Source organism: Cryptotermes secundus, unplaced genomic scaffold (genome assembly GCF_002891405.2).
Source record: "Cryptotermes secundus unplaced genomic scaffold, Csec_1.0 scaffold568, whole genome shotgun sequence".
NCBI lineage: Eukaryota > Metazoa > Arthropoda > Insecta > Blattodea > Kalotermitidae > Cryptotermes > Cryptotermes secundus.
In genome coordinates, this window is record NW_019725423.1 from 544,803 (window position 1) to 571,889 (window position 27,087).

The following is a 27,087-nucleotide window of genomic DNA, read 5'->3' on the forward strand; positions in this document are numbered from 1 at the left end:
CGAATCAGGCCGGATCACAAAGCCGAAACTGGAAATCCAAGCGAGCCGTTCCCAAATTGTGAGTAGGCAAATGGACATAATGCGTACATTACTTGATGCGTTTTGGTATCTTTATTCCTGCTAGGTATTGAATGAAAGAGCGGCACATGACCTGGCAGTGTACTTACGCCACTTATCTATAGAAAATATGCGTGAGTGACCGGTGTTTGGTCACAGAACAGGTCCTGAGCCTGGGTTGGGTGGGGCAGGCGCCTCCGGGGCACCATCCTATTTGTAATTAATCGCAAAACAGGAACAGGTTTCTGTGCGCGGGAGGAGGACGGATGTTTGCGATTAGTTGACCTGTTCTAAAACGGCCAACAGCAACAGCCTTGTAAATTGTTTATGATCATTTAGTTCCCACGGTGTCCATCCAGTTGGCAAGCGTGCAGATTTATACAGCATGTTCCCTCTACATACTGGGTTCAGTTACTGGTAGGTGCTGCTGATTCTGATACCTAAGAGCAGTTTGTCTTAACATCTTATTTGGACTACAAATAGTATTTGGGGGGGGGGTGAGACAGTGCACTTGGTACGTTGGCCACTAGTTGGCCAGTTGTACCAGCCCCGGATGAGAGATGATGAGTGTGGAGCAGTCCGTGGAATCAGAATTAACAGGGGAAACCGACGTACTCGGAGAAAACCTTGCCCCAGTGCCACTTCGGTCACCACAAATCCCACATTACCTGAGCGGGGTTCGAAGCCAGAGACTGACCGCCTGAGCTATGGCATTGCCGTTGGACTGCAAATACCTTTTAGTTCCTGGGTTCTCATGCAGTATGCTGCAAGTTACTGAACCTAACTCAGCTAAAGTAAGGCGTCTGGTGAATAATTTTCTGCTCTTCCTCCTCCTTAATTTATTTTTTTTAATTCGCTTAGTGGGGGGTGGAGTCCAGCCGGGTCCACTTGACACGGCGGCCACTGATTGGCCTATTGTAGCCTGCTCCGGGTGATTATGATGATGGAGAATTTGGCGGGATGAAGATTGGCAGGGGAAACCGAAGTACTCGGAGAAAACTGGCCCCAACGCCACTTTGCCCAAACACAAATCCCACTTGACCAGATCCGGGATCGAACCCGGGTCGCCGCGGTGAGAAACCTGCGACTAACCGCTTGAGCTATGGCGCGGCATTCCTCCTTACTAAGGAATGTGTCTTGCATCTGGCCGGTAGACACCCAGGTCGAATATCAGTGGGGATGGGCTTTCATGACTGAGGTTTTCGTGTTGTTTTCGCTGTTCCTTTGATACATTAGAAAGTTAATATCGTCTTATAGTCTGTATATTGCAGCCGAACATAACTGTTTCATTCAGATTTCATTCGATACTGTAACCCTTGTAGTGTTACAGAGCAAAGAAAAACCAAACTCCGTGGTTTTAGTTCACACGCGAACTATACCGACCGAGCGACTGCCGCTTGTCGGCGAAGTTAATGCCAGCTTTAGCGGATAGAAGGTGTCACATGGTCAGCGCAACGAATCCCTACGGCCGTTAAATTCGGTTTTCTAGACCGGAGCCGTTATTTCTTTGAAATAGCTCAATTATCCTCGCCAGGCTGAGTTGACCCCGTTCCAGACCCACTACTTGTCAGAAAATCTGGTAACGCCGGGTATCGATCATGAACCCCTGGATCAGTAGGCAGGAACTCTGACCATCAGACCACAGAGGCGGTGCACATGGCTACAACACTTATATGAATCTAACCTTGCGTCCGTCCTTTCAAAACAGTAAAATCGACACGAAGGACATACAGCCTTTTCTGTCATACCCATCTCTTGGAGTCGTACGGGCACTGGGTTTTTATAGTAATAATAATATGACGTTCTGTCAAGAGTAATTCGTGCCGATCACAGTGACATCGCTGTGTATGGCCCCTACCAATTTGGACCGCTCGAAAATTGAGATCTCTATTCCAGTCAAGTCGAGGATGTAGATTTATATCCTTGTTGGTCTGTGTAAGTGTTCTTGCTGTGGGCCCATGGTTATTCAAGCAGTCTTGTCAGAGGTTAATACAGGGTGATTCTAAATTATTGTCGGGGTTTCGTGGCCTATAATTCTCAAACCGGAAGCAACAAAATAAAACTGCCTACTGAATATGAAAATCTATCTCAAAAAGTTTTATTTGGCAACGCTATACGCGACGCATTGATGTCCTGATTGAGTTACACTTTACATATTCTGTAAGCAGTTTTGTTATGTTATATCCGGTTTAAGAATTATAGACCACGGAAACCCCGACAGTAATGTAGAAGCATCCTGTAGATTAAACGAAGTAGAAGGGTCTACATCGATAACGAAAACGGTAGAAAACTATAGAGAAAATAGAGAGGAAGAAATAAACAATGAAACAACGAGGAGAAAAAAATTAGATAAACTGGGCGGAGTGATGTTGGAAAGGGAGATAGAAGGGGCTGGGAAGAAAGAGACGTGTCAGGAACAAGGACACAAATGTCTTCATAGTTCCTTTACCGAAGAAGGTGCTGAAATGAGTTGAGACTGGAACGGTTGGCACGAAATTGGTGATATTACATTTAGATGATTAAGAATCGATGTGCAGGATTGTTAAAAGTATAATTCGTCCATCTTTCATAGAGGATAGAGCAAGGATAACAGATCTCAAAAGTGATAAGGCTCCTTTCATTTCCACTTGGTATTTCAAGGCACAGTGTTTTAACAGTGATGTATGGTTAAAATGTTCCAAAAATCTATCGAATATGATTGGTAGCAAGTTCATGTCACTTTTCCGTCCGCCCCGGGTGTTGCTAAGAAATCGGATTGCTCCGCGTGCAGCAAGAAACTGGATTGTTGTGGAAATTACAGGCTGAGTCATGGCACACATTGACCTCGCGGTAACAGTTGGTAGCGCTAAAGTGGTGTATGTGGCATGTCAGCATTCCGGTTTATCACCTACATGAGGTGTGAACATCAGCTGTGGTTCAAGCTACGGTTATGCAGCTTTGGATAGAACTCGCGATAAATAAATATTAAACGAATTACGGATATTCTCGAATGCGGGGAAATTTTTTTTTCTGAATGGAGAAACTGCTGTTAGGTATATTCTTGAATGGTAAACTAAAACGAATACATGGGCATTGGACTAGCATGTGAATATTGGACAATGTAGGGAGAAGCACAGATAAGTCAAGAGGTACGTGTACAATACCTGATGATAGGCGAAAGGCTGAAACATTTTTGGGAAACTTTAACGTATGCAGGAGCAAAGGATTAAAAAAAATATTTTTTGGTATTGGTATGTTTACCTCTTTTCCAACGTATTTGTTTTAAAAATCCTGGGATGCAAAGTAGGTAGGTGTCTCGGTTTTCCCACCCTGCCGGCACTCCTGTTTGAAAGGTTTAGAATACAGTCCAGAGAGCGAAGAAATTTGGACTTCCAAGGAAAATATGTTTGTGATTTATCGGGCAATATTTTTCAGAGACAACTTGAATATTGTCTACTCACTGAAGTGTAGGAGGAGGAGGATATCATTGCTAATGCAGTTATGCATCGTCTTAGCGCTGTAGCTTTCGTCCTTCCCATAAGGCCATCACTGTTGCCATGACTACTGCTGCTAGCAGATCTATTGTTAGAGTAACTGCACAGTGGAAAGGATCATTCACTTCACGTGATGTCACCGAGATGGCTCAAACCATCAGCGGACAGACGAAATACTGAGAAGGGCCACGCCATAGCTCAAGCGGTTAGTCGCTGGCTTCCCACCGCGGCGGCCCGGGTTCAATCCCGGGTCTGGTCAAGTTGGATTTGTGGTGGACAAAGTGGCGCTGGGGCAGGTTTTCTCCGAGTACTTCGGTTTCCCCTGCCAATCTTCATTCCACCAATTGCTCCACAATCACCCTCACCTATCATCTGGGGCTGGTACGATAGGCCAGAAATGATAGCAGTACAAGGGACTTAGTCCCACCCCATTAGCAATAAAAAAAATACTGAAAAGCGTAGTCTAGCCGTAACGCTGTAGTTGTATTTGGGATTGCTGGGTTCAAATCCCGCCCAGGACATCGGCTGTGCTGACGGAAGTCTTTTGTGGTTTTCTTCAGTCTGTCCAAGCAAATGGCAGGATAGTTCTGTAACGGCCGTTTGCTTGCAAATGCATGTTTGTGATGACTTAATGATGTGAATATACAGGTTGAAATAAAGTCGGCTGATGGTCCGCTTCCTGTTGGTGATGTTACCTGCAGTCATTGTAACCTTAGTCATCCTTTCATGAAGCCAGTACGTGTCGGGGCCTTGCCGCAGCGATGCGGCTAACTGATTGAATAAGGACCTGTTTGGAATCTTGAATGGGGCGCTGGTTATCCTGTGTGTTTTCTCATTCCATCCAGCTTTGGAATAGGCCACGACTATGTCTCCTGAGCGTCTTAAGCCGTCCGTACGTAACGGTCATATAATTTCATGTTCAGTGTTGATACGGTGTCGTTATATGTTTTGTCTTGCAGCGGAAGCGTGAAATGTAATTGCATGGTTTTGTCCGAAAAGCGAAGTTCGGCGACGTGCTGGTTATCATAGTTAGAGGTACTTGATCCGCTTTTACTGTAACGGAGGGTGACGCTGTTGCTGTTTTTCAAGTACACTAATTCGTTACCTCCGGTAACCACTTTTTGTTGTCCAGTATCTCTTAGCAAACCTGCCGAGCATGTACTGCATTTGGATGGACTGTGTCTTCGAGGCTTAAGATGTAAAAACGAAAAGAAAAGCCTTCTGTAAATGTTCTTACGCGTTTTTAATATGAAATTCTAGTGTAAGGTATTCAAGTACAGGACCAATATGAATATTAAAATAATTATTACTTTCTGAAGGGGAGTCGGTGTAGCTACAGGCTGGACAGCCGGGTTTCGATTCCCGGCAGGGGAAGAGATTTTTCTCTTCTCTACAGCGTCCAGTCTGATCCTGGGTCCGAGCCAGGCTTCTGTATATTGGGTACCAGGGGCTATTTTACCTGGAGCTGATTTTATTCTTACGCTATTTAACGACGTTATTTTAACTGCGATCGTTACATAGCTTCGCATGAAATGAGTGAATAGTGTAGCGTCGTGGTAAATGCAGGTTGCGGAACGCATAACAAATTTCAGTATGCAGTTATCGTAACTGTGCTGAAACATTTGTAGTGAAAGTGTTGAGTTGTTATTTGGAAAAATTAATTAATTAATTTTAAGAAAGCAGTTTTCTGGGATTTGGCACCGTGTATATGTGGTGTTAACCGACGTTTCGGAGGAACGTATCGCCTCCATCTTCAGGGTAGAAGAANTTAATTTTAAGACTTAGAATTGGGTTTTGAAACTTTCGAGACTTTTGATTGCGGAAGTTGCTTTGTGTCTCTCTCTGTTTCCATATATCTTTCTAGGCTTTCTTGGAAGTTATGTCAGTTCAATTTAATTTCCTATGTGAAATCACTCAGTTTTCATTTGTGTACATTGACTTAATATCCGTATTTCAACCTAACAGATCAGAATGATTATTTGTAACTGTTTTACCTCGGTATATGTGAACAACATAAAACGAAAGCCTTCGTCACTATTTACTGTTGTACATGATCCAGCATTAAGCCTTCGTCACTATTTACTGTTGTACATGATCCAGCATTGTCACAATTACACTTGTGTTGTCATTGTTGGAGTCATGCTTAGGCCCAGTTATGGGACACTGAATGTTCGCAATACGCAGTAGGTCACCCTGGTTAAAGGACCATGTTTATGTCATAAGAGAACAAGACAAACAGGTGCGCGGACAGACACGTATGCACTTAGCGCGCTATTCGACTGCCTGTTCCCAGTGAGTGCACTACAAGCATCACTACCACTGGAATCTTGTTGTTACATTAACTGGAGCTCTGTTAGACGTGAAAACCTTCACGGACTTGGGCTNGCACTACCACTGGAATCTTGTTGTTACTGTGTTGTGTTGCCCACATGTTTAACTGGAGCTCTGTTAGACGTGAAAACCTTCACGGACTTGGGCTAGATACCCGTGTTGACCGAAGGGTTTGGCCGGGAGTGACAGGTCTCAATTACCACAACTTCTGTTTGTGTTGATGACTTTCTATAACTGTCCTCTTAGTGCCCTTAAGTTGGGCTCCCCTTAATCTCTTGTAACCGTCCCTCCTACCTCCCGCCCGCGGCTCCGTCTGAATAGTAGTGCAGGGAGTGGGAGTCGATGGCGATCGGCCCCTCTGCTCCGATGACCACTTTGACGCTGCCCTACCTGCTGTTGCCGCTGCTGAAGTTGCTAGGTCGTAGCTGGTTTCGGCTTGACCCGGCTCCACCGCTTCTTCCTTCAGTTGAGATTATTAGTGTTTGGATTTCAGGATTTGGATCCGATAATATGGGCGCCAGCAAACAGCTAGAGACTGTTTACGGTTCATAGTAAGTGGGGGAAGGAGTGAGCATGTGGAAGCTGACGGTGGGTTTGACTAGCTAGTGGAGATGAGTCTCTCTTCAGGTCGGATACGGGTCAGGCTCGGACAAGTGAGGGTGAAGCACCTCTAATCAACACAATGCACTGTACCACCATAGACACTCGGCTGCATAAATTCATACAATCTGATTTAGTTTTGGCTTACAAGCAGCTGGCATTACACTTACACTAAAATGCACTCGAGCAGCTCGCCAAATTCTTTGGTGCCGCGCTCTTGTTGATTAATTTAAATCTCAATACGAGTCGTTATGAGAGCAAAATTTTGTACTTCTTAGAATTATATTTTAGCGCGTGTGATGCAGAGTTTGCCTCCGCCAAGTTCAAAATTTGATAGACGACTAAAAATCTTAGACTGAACTCTCTTCCGAGCCAGAGGTCCTAACTGAGTTGTATCTGCCTATCCTAATTTCCCTGATAGGACGATTCAAATAAGGGGAGTTGGCTTCATTTCGGTTCCGGCGAATGACAGATTTCTCAGTTACTAAAGAAACGCAGTGGCGTTTCTTGAAGTATCATTTTCTGCCCTTTTGGAAAATAACGCCAGATGCTTGGACGCAAGGACTAGCAGATGTCCTTGTCCGCGCAAGTTTGATTTATCTGCTCATCGCCTATTCCTTGTTCTTACAGTGTCTCTTAAACCTTTGTTTCTTCATAAATACTTATTATTAACTCTATTAGATACTGAAATAAAAAAGGGGGGGTGAAGGATTTCGATTGTGCGGTTACATTTCTTCGATTCCGAATTAACTTCTGAAACGTATTTTTAGACAGATTCCCTGGACGGGTGGGTCAGTTCACCATAAAGCAAAGCAGCACAACGCAGCATGTCTCGAGGGGAATACAACCGTGCGATTCCCGTAGTCCAGAGGTCCCCGACAGTGTGCGCTTTGACCGCGTCACCGCTCTGTTTGGCTTCGTTATTATTATTATATATTTTTGCCATTGCTAAAGCCATCCCTGTAACAGGCCATGGAGGCCCATTGGGCTGTGAGATGTTGACGTTCGCACATTATCTAGACAATCGGCTCACAGATGGCGGTAAGGTTGTCAGCCTTACGCACCGGCTGCCCTTTAACCCCAGGAATATTCCTGGTACTCATTTCTGTTGGTGGCTGAGTCGACCTCAGGGTCATAGTGCGGCTGGAAGGATTAGGTAAATTGAAAAAAAAAATCCACCTCATCGGGGTTCGATCCCGTGACCGTCCGGCTTGTAGCATAGTGCCTCAACCAACTACGCTACCGCATGCCCCTTTGCTTGCTATTATTAACATTTATAAAACCATGTACAGAGATGGACAGTCAGTTATACAGTTACACGATAGAAGTTTGCAGCTGGAAGGGTTTGAAGGATGCCAATTTCTGACGCAGAAGGTTTATTGTTGCTGATGTTATTTGGATTTTATGTAGCTGCGGTGCTGTTAATAGAGACTATATAGCGTGGAATAATTGGATGATTGCAAATAGTTAATTAAGATTTTTGTGAAGAAAGTGGTCTTAGTATAATTTAACGTACTATCACAGCATCTTCCGGGAGGTACTGAGGAATACCACGAAGGACCTTAGGATAGTGTCCGGGCACAGATTCGAACCTGAAACGCCTTCCGTAGAAGTCAGAAGTGTTCCCACGTGAGCCATCTTTCTGGGTATATTGTTTTTGTTCTGTATGTGCTGTAGCCACGGTCACCTCCAGGCACTTTGCTGTCCCTCGCATGCTAAATCTGGAGCCGTTTGCAAGTTCGCAGAGAGACAGTCAATCCAGTTCTATGAACCTTTTTCCTTTGCTTTTGTAAGGAGTACGGGTTACGTATCCTTCTGGAAGTACTGCACTGACAGTAAAAACCGTATTTGGTGACTGCTTGAAACAAACGCGTTTGTTGACGCTGCAAGTGACAGCGAAATTAAAGGGGGGGGGGTATGGAACCACTTGCTTTGAGAACAAGGGGCAAAAAAGAAAAAGGAACGAAGGTTGAATGAACTGCAGGACCAGTTTTTTCCCTGCCAAGTGTTTATTTTTTTCTTACAAAGTTCCATTCACAAATTAATGTTGTAGTAGTAGTAGTTTGCTACTGTTTTATTGAGTGGATTGTATAGAAGGAAGGAGAGACGTGACAACTTCGATCGCTAATTAAGTGCACCTCAGTTTGGAGGAGCGCACATGTTTTGCACGTTGTGGTCTACCGGTGTACCTTAGTGTCTAGGTATTCATTTGTGCAGATCTTATAATGGATAGTTAAAATTAATTCGTCATATCATTAAACGTGTACTCTCATTTGTTTGCATCTCGTGTACAATATATCTCCGTAACATTACATCGAAATATGCAGAGCAAAGAAACGTGACGTAAGTAGGGTAGGAGAGTGGAGATAGACATACGGCAAGGGACATTCTGTTTGTTAGGGTGTGAAACAAGACGGCCGGTCACGGTAGCCGAGCGGTCTGAGGCATGCACTGTCTTCGCTCGCTCGGAAGCCGGGATCGTGGGTTCCAATCCCACACAAGGCATGGATGTTTGGTGTGTGTATGTGTTTGTGTTGTCCTGTGTATAGATAGAGACCTTGCGACGAGCTGATCACCCGTCCAAGGAGTCTTACCGTCTGTAAAATGATCATGAAACTGAGCCTTATGCTCCAAAGTGAGAGGAAGAGAAACAAGAGGGATAAATGAGCGTGCTATGTAGTACGCTTGCGGGAAATACAAAAGGTTTACAAAACCTCAACGTAGATGGGTAGTAATGAAAATCTTCTTAGTGAAGTGTATTCTGAAGGTGTCAACTTCCTCAGGACAGATTGCAGTGGCGAGCTTTTGTAAAGACTGTAATGGAAGCTGGGGTGCTAAAATGTTAGGAAATTTCATAATCAGGTGTATATGTTTCTTTGATATTAGTTAATCAGCTTCTCGTGGTGCTTTTTTGGGTGGGGGCAGGGATTCGAATTCTGGACCTTAGAGTTCTAAGACAGTATGACATTTTTTAATTAGGCAAATATGTTTCGTTAGCTGCTCATGGTGTTAGCTAAATATGATTCTAATTCAGGATTTCCAAGTATCAAACGTGGCACGCAGTGGCGTAGTTGGTTGAGGCACTATGCTACACGCCGGAAGGTCACGGGTTCGAGTCCCGATTAGGTTAATTTTTTTTTCAATTTACCTAATCCTACCGCACTGTGGGCTTGCCGTCGACTCAGTCTCTAACAGAATCTTCAGGAATCTTCCTTGCGGGTAAAGGGCTGCCGGCGCTTAAGGCTGACCTTACCGCCATCTGTGAGCCGATTGGCTAGATTGTGGGACCCTCGACATCTCACAACCCAGTGGGCCTCCATGGTCTGTTAACAGGGATAGCTTTTACAAGTATCAAACAAGACTGTTCCATTCAGTGGTGCGTGTTGGCGTGATGCGTGTCCAGATATAGTAAGCAGCATTCCCTCTATGGACACAAGGTGAGTAAGTTCGAAATTCTCATTGTTGTTTTAAATTAAGTTTATAATTTTTGGTTTTCACGTTTCGACGATTTTCAGCGCTCCCCACATCTGCCGGACAATTGTAGTTCTTACCACAAAGGAATATGAAAAGAAGCGTTTCATATTTAATGTATCTGTTTTCTCGAGAGTGTAAGTAAATCACGTATCGGGCGAGGCAGCTTCTGCATGCACCAGACAAATGCATTCAAGTACATTGTGAACATCATCAGAACCTCGGTCACGCAGGTCCAGAGACCGCGCGAATGAAGTGGTCACAACAAGATGGGTGTCAATTGGATATGTTGTGTACCCACAGCAGGCTGCGTCACTTCCGGTGTTGGATTGGGCGAGAAACGTCTCGCATATCTCTTTGTAGATGCTGACATCTGTTGGAAAAGACGAGAAGTGGGTCAACGCGGAAGAAGTCTCTCTGGCTGAATCGGCAAGTACTCGCAGCACAAGATAGGAAATGCGTTATATTCGTACATCATTTATATAGAAGAATTTTACAGTATTAGTTTAATTTTTGGTAGACCTTACAATAATGACGTAGGTGAAGAAATAAAAGTAGAGGAAAGTGAATTTCGACACTAAAAAGCTAATTAAGTCCTTCGAAAGTTCGGCAAAATAAAACCATTTGTGACCGACAGTAACAAACCAAATTACACTCACAAATTAAGAACCATTCGGTTCAGAATATTTTATTTTCCTTTTTTACCTCTAAAATGCTAAAGATTGAAATGTATAAATAAGCATAGAGCTCACAGTGCATTTTACGCATTGTTCTATGTACATGAAATCACTCGCGCCTTAAGGGAAGAGTATGGTTTCTCATCCCTTGTATGAAAACGGGAGACATAAATTGAAGGTGCGGTATTATGGGAGGAAATCGTACGCGCTGCGAATCTGCTCCTTTCATTACAGCGGGGCTTTCAGAACGACTTATTTTGCGCAAGGGATAAAAATCGAAGAATTCTTATGGGGAAAATGTTTTACATTTATGACATTTCCTTAAATATTGAGAAAGTTGACTGGCGATAAGTATTTTGTAATAGGCCCATGTTATATTTTCTTGTTATTTGAACATTTTGGACTCTCATTTTTAAGGATCTCTTCATCTTCATTATTTCTGAACCTCTTTTAGAATATCTGTTCAAATATTTGAGCCGTTCACAGTAGCCACGCGTTCTAAGGCTTTGAACTGTCTTCGCTCTTGCGGACGCTGAGATCGTGGGTTCGAATCCCACTTAAGGCATGGATGTTTGTTGTGTGTGTGCGTTTATTCTGTGTTTGTGTTGACCTGTGTTTATGTAGAGGCCATGTGACGACCTGATCACTTGGTCAAAGGAGGCATACGGTCTGTAAAAAATGACTGTAAAAGTGAATAAGAGGTCAGGGTCCTGAATGGGCTGGAAGAGCCATTGAAAGAAAAAAATATTCCAATGTATGAATAAACGTCAGGCTTCCCAGATAGCTTCAATGTACTTAGTTGTTGCTTTTGTCATCAGTATGCTTATGAACGACCGCCCAGTACTTTAGAATACATACCTAAGGATGAAATTAGAACAGTTCAAAACTTGTTAGGTTTCTTCAGGTGATATGTTGAGTATTGTTAATGTATCTCTATCCACTTCGCGGGATAAAACTATGACATCCCACACACGCCCTAAACTTTCATTGTTTCTGGAGTCCTTCAGGGTTATGACTGTACAGTCACACGGATATTATACTGGACATTGTCCAGTGTGAGAGGTGTTTACCGAATAGGACTATATTCCAGAGAGTCGAGAATATTCAGCATGGTGCTGGTGAACTGACAAACCTCTACAGAAAAGACGGAACACACTTATGCTTCAGTGTTCCTCGCCATCTGCTATGAACCAATAAGAGCAGGGCTTGACACTTGGAGTGTAGCCCAGGTTTATTTTTACTTCCAAACGGGATTGACGGGCTGCAACTCATAAAACGCCAATAATAAAACTCATAACCCCCCCNCCCCCCCAGGGTCACATTTAACGAGCAGTGCCTAAGACAATAGAGTACAAGTATTGTGGGGAGTTGTGGGACCACCAGAGGGTTTCCGGAACCTCTTTGTTACGTAAGCAATCAGAGTAGAGGTGTGTGCCTCTGAGACAAGTGACTGACGTATGGTATTATGAATACGAATTACTGTCTAATGTAATACACGGTGTCTAGAGAACATGAATGGATGTGATTCTAAAAACGCATTGTGTTTGTCAGAGAAATAATTTCCTCTGTCATGCCAGGAACTCTCACCACTGATCATACAACAGTAGCACGCAGACTCTGTGGCCAGAGGGTGCGAAATTTGGCCGTGTCTCGTCGCTAGGTATAGGTGCCGCGCCGTGTGTATTGGGGGGGGGGCGGATAGTACATGACAAGCTATCAGCAGGCGCCTTGATATCACAAAATGTTGCGAAATAGTTGAAAGATGGCCGGAGAGTTTGACAGATCACTTTTCTATGTACGGTCTTCACCTTCCTCATCTTCTGTCAAAACGTCAATAGAATTCTTTGGGCTGATAAGGGAAATTACTGCAAGAAGTAGGAACGTTAAATCTGGGTAACAACACGAGTTTAATTCTGTTTTTGTATTGTTAAGTGAACGCTGACGTTCGCAGGAACTATACGTTGAGTGTTTCAATCCTAAGGCTAGTGTATGAATTGGTCGTAATTAAATTTTATTGTCTTTTATTGTGGAGCATCCTCTGTACACGGCATGTACGCAGCCTCTTCCTTCCTCTAAGCAATCCCAATCCCTCACTTTGATTTATTACGTAATGAGACATTAACTCTTGTGTAATTGTTGGTGCAACAGTAGCAGTCTGCTTCTGTCGTTCCACTTGCAGAGGATGGAAAGTGTGTAGCTTCCTGCAAACACATTACCTGTGATATAGCTTATGGTTTTCAAAGTACATTTGAATTCACCAGGCCAATGGTTTCAAAATCGAATTTTGTATTGCTGTCATGTTTAGCGAAATTATTATTTTTTCTCTCTATGGCTCTACAACCCTTTGGACTTTGGCGGCTTTTTCAGTTTCTTAATCGTATACATAGGCTGTAGGACTCCTTGGACGGGGGATCAGCCAGTCGCAAGGTCGCTACTTACACGCAGAACTACACAAACACAGAATAAAAGCACACAGACATCCATGCTTCGAGTTGAATTCGAACCCACGATCCCAGTATTCGAAAGGGCGAAGACGGTTCACGCGACCTCTGTGATCGGCTTAGCGAATTGATGTTCGAGGTTTCTACGAAAGCGTTCCATTTTGTAGACAACTAACAGTGGCTTAAGTGAGGTAAATTTCTCCCTACTTACTTAATTAAGCGCGACGCCATGAAGTTGTATGGAGGAGTGGAAGTATGGCTTCACCATTCTTACCCTCTACGTTAGATGGAGGTGAGTGGTCACCTTCACGTCTCTGCCCCTTTACCCCCAGAGAAAAGGCTCCCGATACCCATTGAATAGGAGGCTGGGTGGGCCTCAGATCCCGTCTGGATGCTGTTGAGAAGAGAAAGATCACTTGCTTCTGTCGGGAATCGAACCCCATTTCCTCGGCCGTGCATCCCGTAAGCCATTGCTAAACCGACTGGGCTGTCTATGCTCACAAAGTGCCTTAAACTTAGATCATTTCCTTCGAAAGCCCTGTTTTAATATAGAAGGTAGCCAAGCTGATGCGCTGTGTGTGTAAATTAACTCATTTTGTGATCCGTGTAGAACGCCCGAGAATACTTGACAGCAAGTCGCTCTAAAATCTTCAAATTTTATATGCTTCCTGGTATTCCTTACATGATTACGCGAGCTCACATTTCACTTTCCTTTACATTTAATTGTGACATAAAGACCAGTGACAGAAACTCCTGAATCACGATGGAAATTAAAATAAACGGTTGTCAGTGAATTCACTTTTCTATGTGCTTCATCTTTGTCTCTCTCTACCAAGTTTCCCTTGAAGTACGGGTGCTTCTGTAACGGCGTACCGGATAATGTTCGTACATCCTAGTTGTATGCTTCCATTGCGAGATGGCGTGAAAACACTTCTCGCAGACCTCTGCGAACTTTAATAGGCCTAACTCCTTCGTCTTTAGTCCGCAAGCGAACTATACCGACCGAGTGACCGCCACTTGTCGGCGAAGTTAGTGCCAACTTTTGCGGATAGAGGGTGTTGCGTGGTCAGCGCAACGGATCCCCACGGCCGTTAATATCGGTTTTCTAGACCGGAGTCGCTACTTTTCCATTCAAGTAGCTCCTCAGTTTTCCTCACGAAGCTGAGTGGACCCCGTTCCAGACCCAGAAAATATAGTACCGCCGGGAATCGAGCCCGGGACCTCTGGATTTGTAGCCTGGAACCTTGACCACTAGACCACAGAGGCTTGTATGAATGTTAAGTTCAGTTCTATTATGTTGCGTATGTCGACCTGTACATACGGGACAAGGAATGAAACACTTCATAATGTAGACTGTGCTGTTATCCTGATGATTAATATAACAGGTACGAGTATATATTTTGTTTTTGTATCAGTATAATGAAGTAGTAACAGAGAGAGATTCGCTCCGCACTGTTTGCATGGTTCGCTGGACATTTCCCACGGCACAAATGAAGGGGTGCGTTAATGTTTCACAGAACGCAGCTGTACAGTGGGCTAGGGTAACAGTACCACCGTGCAGATGGGATCTACATTCAGCGGTAATGATATTCCTGTGAGATGATAATAGACATATGTTTTGAAGTATAAATCATGCAGTTTCGATGGTGTGGGGGTGGATTTTGTTCAACCTACCTGTTGGAGCGACTGAAATATATTCTGCTTTCTGATTATAATAATAGTAGTTTTTTTTTTAGCCTAGGGGTAGTGAAAGCGGCTCGCCACGACATTCGCATATTGATACTAACAGAGGCGACTGTCGGTTTTGACGTTCACATACATGACTTAATACAGAGAAGGTAGGGTAGCAGGTGAGCCGATCACAGTGGCCGCGCGGTCTAAGGCTCTCTCGAACACTTGGATCGTGGGTTCGAATCCCACTAGAGGCATGGATGTCTGTGTGCGTTTATTCTGTTTGTGTTGTTCTGTGTGTAGGTAGCGGCCTTGCGACGGGCTGATCCCCTATACAAGAAGTCCTGCCGACAGTGTAGATAGATAGATAGATAGATAGATAGATAGGTAGGTAGGTAGGTAGACAGATAGACAGATAGACAGACAGACAGACAGACAGATAGACAGATAGATAGATAGATAGTAGTACAGATTGATATGCTTATGAACAGGGAAGTTTTAGCGGTAACAATCTTCATTTACTATAGCTGTACTTGATCTGTAATTTGGCGGGCTGTTTACTTCGCGTTCCTTTGCGCGACTTTGGCCCTTTGTCATTTAGAATATGGCCACCCCGCCCCAAGTTTAAAACAATTCCCAGCCGGTGTACCAGTCAGTACTCCGCTAAGACGCATCTGTATCTGATGCAAGAACAGACTGCAAGACACGAGCAGCGTCATGATCATGAAGCGGTGATCTCTCTGTCCTGCGAGGTTCAGCAATCAGCGCGACATGGCGTTATATCCCATAACAGACAAACTTACAGTGGTTAGCTGCGTATGTAATGATGTTTGTGAGAATTAGTATTTGAATATTATTTTAGGTTATTAAGTTAATGAACAGAATGGGGTAATCCAAATGAGTGTGAGATATTTCAAGTGTTTACAGTGAAGGCGCTTTGTTACCTCTTTCATTTGTTCCTTCTGTAATAAAGTAGTGATGTTTGTTGTGATTTCTTGGTCATCATGTCGACACACAAGATAATGTGCGTTTGTCGTGGAGTGAGAGGGAGTTGTTATAAAAATGCAGAGTGGCAGCAAAGTAAGAGGAGAGGGGGCATCTGTTCAGTTCATTGCCCGCCATATCAACCTAAGGTTCGCGGCCCGATTGTTTTATGAATGAAGGAGTTGGTGGAGGGGGTATAAGGGTTATGGATGGCGGGAAGGCAAGGGACTGGACAGCGGTAGTAGCACACAAAAGTGCATTTATAATCAAGTTCCGTCTCTCGGAACATATGTTTTTTGAAATGTAAATTGTGCAATGAACTGAAATGTGAAATTGAGAATGTAAAAACAGGTGAAGGACAGGCAACTATGTATTTCACTGAAAATGTAAATTATAGACAATAGTTCTAATTTATTGCATTTTGATTGTATATTTGTATTTGTTCATTCTGGCGTACGGTTGTAGCATGGTAAAGGCCCGGTGATTAAAGATAAATAAATGGGTCGAAATGTAATTGTATAACCCTACAATATTTTAGTGTTGTGGCATATTCGTTGAAAGCAAGAATTGTGGAATCACAACAGCCGGCCGTTACTAGGCAGCGGCCCGTAAACAACAGAGGAATGATATTTTCTGCGTAGTCCTTGCCGATAGCTGCGCACGCAAGAATGGAATACGTCATGTCATCGCTAAGGAATAATTGCATTACAGTAGAGTAACTGTTTTCTGTGTGGTCCGTGCCGGGGCTATATAAAGAGTTGAGTATTGAAGATTATTCCGTCCTCTTGAAGGGTATGTTGGTCCCTCCATCTTAACAGTAGGAGCCCATGTTTCTTTGTCGTATTTGGTTGTACATTGAATTTATTTTTTTGGAATTTGTCTGTCTTCCATTCGTAAAACGCGATGTTTCCATTTAATATGTTCAGTTTTAAACATATAGATGCTGCTGGAATTATTGTGGTCTCTGTGTTATGAAAGTGAATAGAACTACGGGATGGGAACTGTTATCGAAAGGAATTCCGTGCTTCATTTGGTAGCTGTGGAACTTGTTACGAAAAAGGAGAGCATATCCGAGGAACACTTTCGGTTCTTAGAAGTAAATCTAAACTTGAATACTCGTCGCATCTGATGGAGAGGTGATTTATTGACACTGGTGTGCTGCCAGGCTGGTGACGTAGTGGCGTATTGAGTAGTAGGGTGTGATGAATTGGCAGTTTCGTTGTAGAGTATTTTGGGTATTGTACCATATCCTGAAAATGAAAACACACCAGGGCACCTTTTTGCTGCAATGTAGAAAGAAGGATATTGTCACGTGGTAGAGTGACTCTAGACGGGTTTTGGATTGGTAATTGGATTTATTGCACGCTTTAACACACAACTAGTGACAGCACTTTACAAGTCGCTAGCACACAAAGACTAGTGTTCTCAGTCATGGTCCTCACTGCGCTGCTTGGTAATGTGTTCCAACTGTGGGCGTTCCCCTTCCTGGGGGTTCCCGAACTGTCCCCTGCCTCGGCTACCAGCTTCTAACAGCAACAGCTCACAACGACTGAACCGTAGCAGTTCTCTAACTGACTCACTCACTCACTGACTGACTGCAACAGCTAGCTGGCCTTGCTTATAACATAGCGGCACGTACCGCGTATAAAACACCGTTCCACTCTTGTAGTAGAATCGTTGCCGTGGATACATACTTGTTTGTGGAGCCGTTACATAGTAACGGATGAAAGGCCGCGCCATAGCTCAAGCGGTTAGTCGCTGGCTTCCCACCGCGGCGGACCAGGTTTTGAGCCCGGGTCTGTTTAAGTGGGATTTGTGGTGGACAAAATGGCGCTGGGGCAGGTTTTCTCCAAGTACTTCGGTTTCCCTTGCCAATCTTCATTCCACCAAATTCTCCATCATCATAATCAAGCGGGGCAGGTACAATAGGCCAATCAGTGGCAGCCATTCCGAGTGGACCCAGCTGGACTCCACCCCCCACTAGCGAATTTTTGGTAACGGATGTTGTGTTGTTCCTTATTTCGCGGTCGTTGCCTAGCAACGGGTCGACATGCCACAATATTGTTTGCCCTGAAATCCTCAAGCTTCAGTAGGGCATTGCGGTAGGGAATATTTATGACCTGGACAGCTGTCTTTTATGGAAACCAAAGTTTCCACAAAACCTGCCGCTGGACCTCTTTCAGAGCTAGTTATTTCCAGTCTGTGCTACAAACCATAGTTCCTTAGGATACGTTTTAATTTTCAAGTACTAGGGCCACTCCTGTGGGCTGTTGGGGGCTACTTACGCAACGTATTGTGTATACGTCTACCAGTTATCATGTCTGCAGGCAGGTTTCTCCGCTCAAAACCAGAAAATGGCCCATGCCATAGTGACACAAGGGCAAGGCTTTAAGAGTTTTGAATAAAATGTTTTACATACTCATCGATAGCTGAAGCCTCCCATGTTAAATGACGGCTGAGTTTAATCGTCACGCCTCTCTCTGAAAAAGGAACGACATTCTTTGAGATTATTTTTATTGTGTATTGTTATAGTATAATAAACTAATATTTGGACTTGTGGTGGAGGGATTATGGCTGTAATGCGGTTGCACTTACGCAAATTTGAAATAGTGCGTTATAAAAATATTAATAAATCATTACCTTATGCACAGAGTTTGAAATCATGCAAATCCACCCCCCCCCCCCAAAGAATCGGCAAGAATCTCTTGTTATTACCACGAGAAAACTTACGTTTTTGAGGTGTTCAGGAAATGCAGTCGCGCTGTATTACTAAGACTTGTCTCTGTTCGCCAGCATCGCAAATTTAAATTGTTTTGGGCAGTGACGCAGCCTGTGAGCAGGTTGAGTTGGGGCGAGCGTGGGTGTGGGATGTTGTTGCTGCATCTTGCAGCATCCGTTGAAGAGCGGATATCATTACTTGATGTAGCAGAACCGTTGACAAGACGGCGAGAAACGAACCGGTATCTCTGGGGCACCGACTCCTACACCACTGAGTCACTATAGTTAAAGCGGGGAACACAAGGCTCAGAAGCTGTGACAGTCTCTGTTCCGAGTGTGCGACAGCAGACGACAGAGTACGGACATGGCAGGAGGCGTGTTACAACTTATGCATTCTTTAAACGAAATGGATAAATGACTGCATGATGGTGAGAGCGTGTGTATATGTTGCCGAATGACTCGTCTCTGAAAGGAGTCAGTTCGATCTAGGGCACTGCGATGCTTAGCTTGGTTTGAATAGGTACCCGGTTCGAGTCTAGCTGATACTGGTGCAATGAAATCGGCCACTGTCACAAAAGTTTTAGTGATTCATGGAAGTGACTGTTGATATGCCTACATGCGAGCCGATCACAGTGGCCGCGCGGCCTAAGGCATCGACGTGTGTGAGGTTCTGTTTGGGGTATCCTTTGTGTAGGTAGAGACTCTGTGACGGGCTGAGCACCCATCAAAGGAGGCTTATGGACTGTATAAGATTAAGAAACTGAAAAGGCACCCAAGGCCCAAAGGGCTGTAGAGAGAGAGAGAGAGAGAGAGAGAGAGAGGACTACATGAAGAGGCATACAGATAAGCAAATGTACAGACTTATGAAATTTGAGGTTTCACGGCGGTGGCTATGGTACAGACGTTTCGGAGGAACCTGCTGTCTCCATCTTCAAGCTAGACCTGAATATGGAGGCAGTATGTTCTTCCTAAACGTCGATACCAGACGGCGTTACTTCCCAGAATTCAGCAATCTTCAAACAGACTTGTTACTATGTTGCAGGGAACAGTATATGTACAAAATCTGCCATTTCTGTTACCTGTCACGCCTCTATGTTTCTGTTATTATTTTTATAATCATTATAGAATGCTAATTGTAGGCTACTCTTACAGTTGGGTGGATATTCAGTTTTGTTGTTCTGCGGACCTGTCCAGCACCTGTATATTCCTGTAACTCAGTAGTTAGTGATGATTCTGGCCGCGCCATAGCTCAAGAGGTTAGTCGCTGGCTTCCCACCGCGGCGGCCCGGGTTCGATCCCGGGTCTGGTCAAGTGGGATTTGTGGTGGACAAAGTGTTGCTGGGGCAGGTTTTCTCCAAGTACTTCGGTTTCCTCTGCCAATCTTCATTCCACAATTGCTCCACAATCACCTTCACCTATCATCTGGGGCTGGTACAATAGGCCAGAAGTGGCTGCAGTACAAGGGACTTAGTCCCACCCCACTAGCAATAAAGAAAATAGTGATGATTCTTCTGTCATTTGAAAGTGATAGCTGTTAACAGCTGTGGACTCTGGGCCGTACACACGAGGCTGTATTTACCCAGCCGTTACGGCCTAGCTCGAAGCTGGAGAACAGCGATGTCAGAATGTACGTATCCTTGAAGAGCGGCCACAGATCAGGGAGGTGTTTGAAAACTTCCAAATGTCTCGTCTCAGCTTTATTTTCATACTAACTTAAATATTTTCTGTTCATCTTAGACGCCTGGGGTTTGCTTGTTTGTTTGACGGAGTTGAATCGCGAACTTCAAAACATAAACTTTCATTGCTCGTCCCTTTGCCTTTCATTGTGTATTTCCGACTTTCATTTCGCCAGCGTGTGTTCATTCTTTTGTTGAAAGAACGAACTATGCTTATTCTTTTTCACAAAACTCATGGGCTTTCAAAATAATTAATTGTAACATTTTATCCATGGATCATAGTTTGTTTTGTCACAAATGTAAGTTTATATCACTCTGTCTCAAACAATTCAGTTACCGTCTGAAGCTGCCATAGTAAAAAAAGGAGTTCCAAGCAGAATTCACGAAGCCTGCTTTCCTGTTATTTAATGTTTCTTTATTATTATTATTGTTATTATTATTATTATTATTATTGCTATTTTATTTTTCTGTATGAACAACTTATTAAATTTGGAATCTACCTGCATTAAATTTTTCTAATGCAACCTAATTTCGCAGCGTCTTACTTATTGTAGTTCCTTCACAGTGTGCAGAAACGATTCAGATTTCACATGCCTGGTTCCGATGGCTCATTATTGCCATCAGACCGAAACCTAATGAACATTTTCGCATTTTACATTTGATAAAAATAAGTTTTCTTAACAAAACTGTCTCTTTTTATTTGTTTCCTTTTAATGTTCAGAGTCATAAGTTACTGGTGTCTCTGTCACTGTGCAGCTCGTTGCCAATATTATAAAATACGATGTGTGCCCTCCAGAGGCATAACCTCCATACCAAGTTTAATGAGAAACTCGGTTACCTGGTTCAAAAGTTGAAATCTGACACAGACATTAATTAAGCTTTGTGATTTTTCTCTCGTGGAAGCAACGTAAGTAAGGTAAGTAAGGCTATCCCTGTAACAGGCCGTGGAGGCCCCTAGGGTTGTGAGAGGTTGAGGCTCCCACATTATATAGACAGTCGGCTCATAGATGGCGGTGAGGTTGTCAGCCTTACGCGCCGGCAGCCCTTTACCCCCAGGAATATTCCTGGNTTGGAAACAGACTCTCCAGGAAAAGTGATAGTGTGGTAGTTTTTCCATTTTCTTTCCACATCGCAGTACAACAGCCGTTCAAACCACTCTGGTCACGCCTGTTGCTATACGAACTTGAACCATCTCGAGCATCATTTGCTCTGTGCTTCAAGTCGCTGCTGATGACGCTGCTTCCGGCATCAGTTTTTGGTGTCTCTCTTCGTCTGATGCCTACCCTTTGACCTCTCCAGCAAGGGAGACCCTGCCAGTAGCTACGCTACCGCTGGTATAGCTCTCAGGGTCCTTGGCATACGCATACCACCTCACCACGATAAGGTGGTGACCAGCAAGGGGGATTAGGTCAATTGAAAAAAAAACCCTCGTCGTGATTCGATCCCGAGACCTTCCGGCTTGTAGCATAGTGCCTCAACCAACAGCTCTACCGCGTGCACCCCATGGAAGCAAAGTAGTCTGAAGAAAAATATTTTCATATTTGTGTTATACAGAAGTGTACCCGCCCCCCTCATAATACTAGTTGCTAGCGCTGTAAAATTTGTGAATGTGTAACACATGTTGTAGTGGGTATGGAATGGGGTCCACTCAGCCTGGCGAGGATAATTGAGGAGCTACTTGAATGGAAAAGTAGCCGCTAAGGCCTAGAAAACCGAGATTAATGGCTGTGGGGATTCGTTGCGCTGACCACGCAACACCCTCTATCCGCTAAAGTTGTCACTAACTTCGCCGACAAGCGGCGGTCGCTCGGCCGGTATAGTTCGCTTGCAGACTAAAGTCACGGAATTTCTCTTGTTTGTTTTTGTAACATATGTTACAGAAACACGAATGTGAACATCGAAGAAAACACAAGCACAGGAATTTCCATAAACAATATTAAAACACCTGATGATGACCAATGACGGTCGAAACAGATAGTGTACAGTGCGGTTTTAAATAGCTTTAAAGGACTCATGTATGTGTAGTAAATTTAAACAGATTTAAAGGGGTGTTGCATGTAAGACGGAATATCAGAGACATTTGTTAAATAATAAACAGTGTGGAACAGGATGCTGCAGTATGACCTTGCGAATGTGTAAGCGAACTGTATTTCCTGATTGTACTTTGAGCTCCAGTAGGCAGTAGGCGTTATCTGTAGGAAACACAACAGAAGTGTACAGGAACGTAGATCTCCTTGTACTCACAATGATGCCTAGTCTGGGGACGAAATGACGATCAATTCGTTTCATACAGCTCAGAGCTGGAGTCCTTAATTTGAAGTTGCTTATTCATTTATATTAATTGAGTGACTATAGCAAGTGTCACGTAACTTCGAACAACGCCAAAAGTAACCTTGAATGCGCAGAAGAAAAATTTGAGGATGTGAGAAGTGACAGGCGGACAGTTGTGCAAACAACTGTCGCTTCTCACACCCTCGAACCCACCCCCTTGTCTCAAATTTTTCTTCTGCGCATTCAAGGTTACTCTTGGCGTTGTTCGAAGTTACGTGACACTTGCTTTACTGTGTTGCAAACTCTAATGCAGAATTGTTATCGAACAGTTATTATGACGCAAGAGCCGCAAAATTATGTCCCGAAATCTTGTCTAATTTACTATAATTGGACTGGCTGGCTTGTGTCGATTCTTGTTCGGCGTGTGAAGAGGTTGACGCTCAGAACTGAAACAATGCCGTACGTCGCGATGCAGAGGTTAACAACAACTTTCATTTATATATTCTGGAAGTCACGTGTTTGCATGTGCCACCGAGGCCTGCTTTCCTGCCGCGTAACTCAGCGCTCAGTCATATTGACGGTGTGTTACGTTGGCAGCCCAGTAAGTGTTGTTCATGTGAACCACGTTGAAAAAGTGAAGTTTCGTTGAACTGGAGTTCTCTTTCACTCCCTCATTAATATGCGGTAAAGGTAAAAGGTTAAATTGTCCCTGTGCTTAACTCATTAAGCACTACGCCATGAAGGCCTGTGGGGCAGTGAATATGTAGATCCATATTTTCGTAACCTTGGCACTAGATGGAGATGAGTGGTCAGTTTCACGCCCCTACCACTTTACCTACGGGGCAATAGCCCTCGGTCCGGCCGGTCTGGACAATTTGGAGAAGAGAAAATTCTTGACCCTACCGGAACTCGAACTGTGACCCCTCTGGCGTCCAGCATGTAGCCAGTTGTTATACCGACTGCCCTGTCTCGGCTCCCGTACACCGCAAATACAGCAGCTTGCAGATGGCTAATATTCGGTGGTTAGAAGAGAACATAGCTAACAACTGGATTTTATTCTTCGCTTTAACCTCTCCTTACATTTTAAATGCTTTTAGTGCCTTGATGTGAGCTAAAGTCCAGGCTTGTTTAGGCTTGATACCAGTAGTTCACACTTACTTACTTACTTACTTACCCACTCATGGAGCTCAGCCCTTCTGGAGGAGCCGCCAATTCTGCAGCTACTCAAGAATTTCCCAGCATTTTATGGAACCCGAAGGTTCATTACCGTGTTCACAAGAGCCCTCCACTGGTCCCTGTCCTGAGCCAGATCAGTCGAATACATATCATCCCATCCTATCTCTCTAAGATCCATTTTAATATTGTCCACCCACCTACGCCTTGGTCTTCCCAGCGGTCTCTTTCCTTCTGGCTTTCCCACCAATATCCTATACGCATTCCTCGTCTTCCCTATTCGTGCTACGTGCCCTGCCCACCTCATCCTCCTTGACCCGATCATTCTAATTATACTTGGAGAAGAGTAGAAGTTATGATGCTCCTCATTGTGCAGTTTTCCCCAACCTCCTGTCACTTCAGCTCTCTTCGGTCCAAATATTCTCCTCAGCACCCTGTTCTCAAACACCCTCAGTCTATGTTCCTCCGTTAATGTCAGAGACCAAGTTTCACACCCATACAGAACCACAGGCAAAATTATAGTTCTGCATATTCTAATTTTTATGTTTTTGGGCAGCAGACGAGAAGACAGAAGAGTAGTTCACACACACACTAAACTGTGTAGAAGCCTTACAGCAAAACGTTGGAACGTAAGCTACAAAATGAATTGGTCAGTGTACTCCCACTTGCAGAAAGGCTGTGATATCAGATGTGACGGCGCAGATGAAGTGTTCATGGGCGGGAGATCCACTGCATGCCGTGGCCCCTTGCACAACGCTTCAGTACGTGTAAAGCCTCGGGTAATAAAGGAACACCTTGTTCTATTTTTAAACAAAGATTGTTGCAATCAAATGTAGCCTGCAGTCAACACGATACTAGCGGTTATTTTTTTTTTTTCGCACGGTGTTTCGTAAACATTTAAATGTGGCAGCACGCGGTCTGCATGATAATACAGCAAACCTTAGCCTTAGTCTCTAATGAAGTTGAGCTTGAGAGTACGGTCCTACGTGTAAGAGCAACTCACGGTACAGCGTGTTCGCGATCTTTTGTCCCAGCTCAGATTTACTGTCTAACTAGGGGTGTTTTACTGTAAACTATTTGTAAATCTTCCCGCGTTAATGACGTTTAAGTTGTTACAATTGATTACGTTGCTTCTCGAACAAAAATGGAATTACGATTCTGGATACAGGGTTCTTTTTGTAGGTAGATTTAATCCGTGTTTATACAGGAAATTCTTCCTTCCTCCCTTCCCCTCGGCTCTGCAGCTGAGGGTGAGGTTTGGGCTCCTGAACAATCTGCATCCATTCTTCTCGATTCTTTCCTCCCCATCCTTTCTGCCCCGCGCTGATGTCGATTTCCGTTCGATCCATCCATCCGACGCTGGTTGTCTGGTTTCTCAACAATTTAGTTTTCACGGTGTGAGGTTATTAGCCTTACGCTCAACCCCCAACCTGGAGGACCAGGGTGTCCTTCTTCGTCTGGCTCATACCCCTTGACCTGTCCGGCATGGGTGACCCTACCAGTAGCTACGCTACCGCCAGCATAGCTCTCAGGAGCACTCAGATCCCACCAACACAGTAAGGTGGTGATATAGAGGAAATGGTGGAAGCTGATTACATTTGATTTATATTTGGGGTGGGGGTACCCATTTCGAATCTTGGCTGGCCCTAATTTGTCTCGTAGTCCGTACCATCAGGCGGTTAATCGCTGGCTTCCAACCTTGGCTGCCCGGGTTCGAGCCTGGGTCAGGTCATGTGGGATTTGTGGTGGACAGAGTGGTACTAGGTCAGGTTTTCTCTGAGTACCTCGGTTTCCCCTGACAATCTCCATTCCAAAAATTGCTCCTCAATCATCATCTGGGGCTGGTACAACAGGCCAGTAGTAAACGCAGTACCAAGTGAACTCAGTCTCACCCCCACTAAAAATAATTAAAAGGAAAACTTGTAGTTCCTCCCCAGTGTAAGGAGGTGGTGTCACGTTCAGAGTTTGCTGTTGTCGGATGGGCATCTGAATGTCAGTCGTTCGCTTGGTTGTCAAAAACTCTTAGCTGAAAACCTGGCCAATGCAGAACTGTTTCTACGGCTGTTCTGTGGGGAATCCCAGAGAATATTTCTGATAAATTATAGAGTTCACTGCTCGTTTCCACAGAACGTTACAACTGCATCAAGAACGAAACAAACGTGAGAAGTTATGAAGTGCGCAGAGATTGAAATGGGCACTACGGAAGGGTTATCAGAGTGACTTGACTGCGTGGTTATGAAACGGATATCGCTAATGATTATATAATGCGAATTATTGCATTCTGTTTCTTTTTATAACCGAACATCCTTTATATAAATTATATAAAACGGAGATGAAGGCAGGTAATTACGTAGTGCGATGACCCATGTTCCGGATCACTTTCCCACGTTCGCATGAATGGGAGAGAGAGAGTGGGGAGGATGCTGCGGGCCACAGGACGAGATGATGAATGAAGCCAGTCGGCCGGCAGTCGCGTGGCTCTCCGTGACGTAGCAACCTGCTCTCAAACTACTACCCATTCCGAAAACACGATTCTTGCCCCGTCTGCTTTTGTTACACATGCAGCTGCCAGTCCAGGAAGTGTACAGTTTGTGCACTTTTTTTATTCTTGGCACGACAGCCCCAGTGGGCCTAGGCCTACGTCCATGAACTTCTCCGTTCACTTCGGTTTTTTCTAGATCTTACACATTCGGTAGGACTCCTTGGGCGAGTGAACAGCTCGTCGCAAGGCCTCTACCTGTACAGAAACAGAAAAACGCATACATACAAACTAAACATCCATGCTCTGAGGTGGATTCGAACCCACGATCCCGGTTTCCAAGCGAGCGAAGACGGTACATGCCTTATACCGCTCGGCCACAGTGACCGGCGTTTGTGCACATAAGACACTGAACATTTAACGTACTATCTTATGTTACAACACAGCATCACCTTGGAAGTTAGTCGCGGTACTGGTCCCTTCAGTGTATATTTGACACACTAATGGAGGGACTGAGATAACCTACGAAAATAATGACAGTAGCAAAGTCATCGGTATTCGACGTGAGTACCTATCAGATACAAGTGTGAAGCTAGTAACCGCTATGTAATCTTCCCTGGCCCGATCTCTTGAAATATCAGCAGTTCTAGAAATGTCATTTCTTTTTCAAGATTCCGTAGTGGTACGAACATTCCTGCTAAGAAAAGCATCGACGTGTAATAATCAGAATTCCTAATGTTGCGCAATTGTGAGATCAAATGTCCCCCTACTCTTCCCGCCTCGAAACCTTCATGCAACTCGAATGCCATCACCCCCATTGTAATGTCATCTCCATTAATTTTGTCCGGAATTCAGCCTAAATCTCCGCAAAAGTCCCAAAATCGATTTATGTTTTTAAGTGTTGCAACAGTGAACTTACGGAGGGAGGCAGGGCCACAGGCCTCGGGTGAGGGGACTTATTACAAATGGTACAAACTGTTGCAGTTGCCTAACGATGTTGTCAGGTTCTTTTTCCCCCTAATGTGTAGGTATGGTATGGTAAGATAAGGTAAGGTATAGCTATCC

At 44.2% G+C, this 27,087-nt stretch overlaps 1 protein-coding gene across 5 annotated transcripts in view; it reads left to right on the plus strand.

Annotated features, from left to right (window-relative positions):
* Positions 1–27,087, plus strand: part of LOC111863372 (protein C-ets-1) — a 492,047-nt gene that overhangs the window by 133,677 nt on the left and 331,283 nt on the right. Inside the window, exon 1 of one of the 5 annotated variants that reach the window (XM_023849640.2) lies at positions 4,405–4,422. The exons of the other annotated variants lie outside the window; for them this stretch is intronic. The gene's annotated coding sequence lies outside the window, so the exon portion shown is untranslated. Of the gene's footprint in view, positions 1–4,404; positions 4,423–27,087 lie in introns of those variants that run through there. 5 annotated transcript variants of the gene reach the window in all.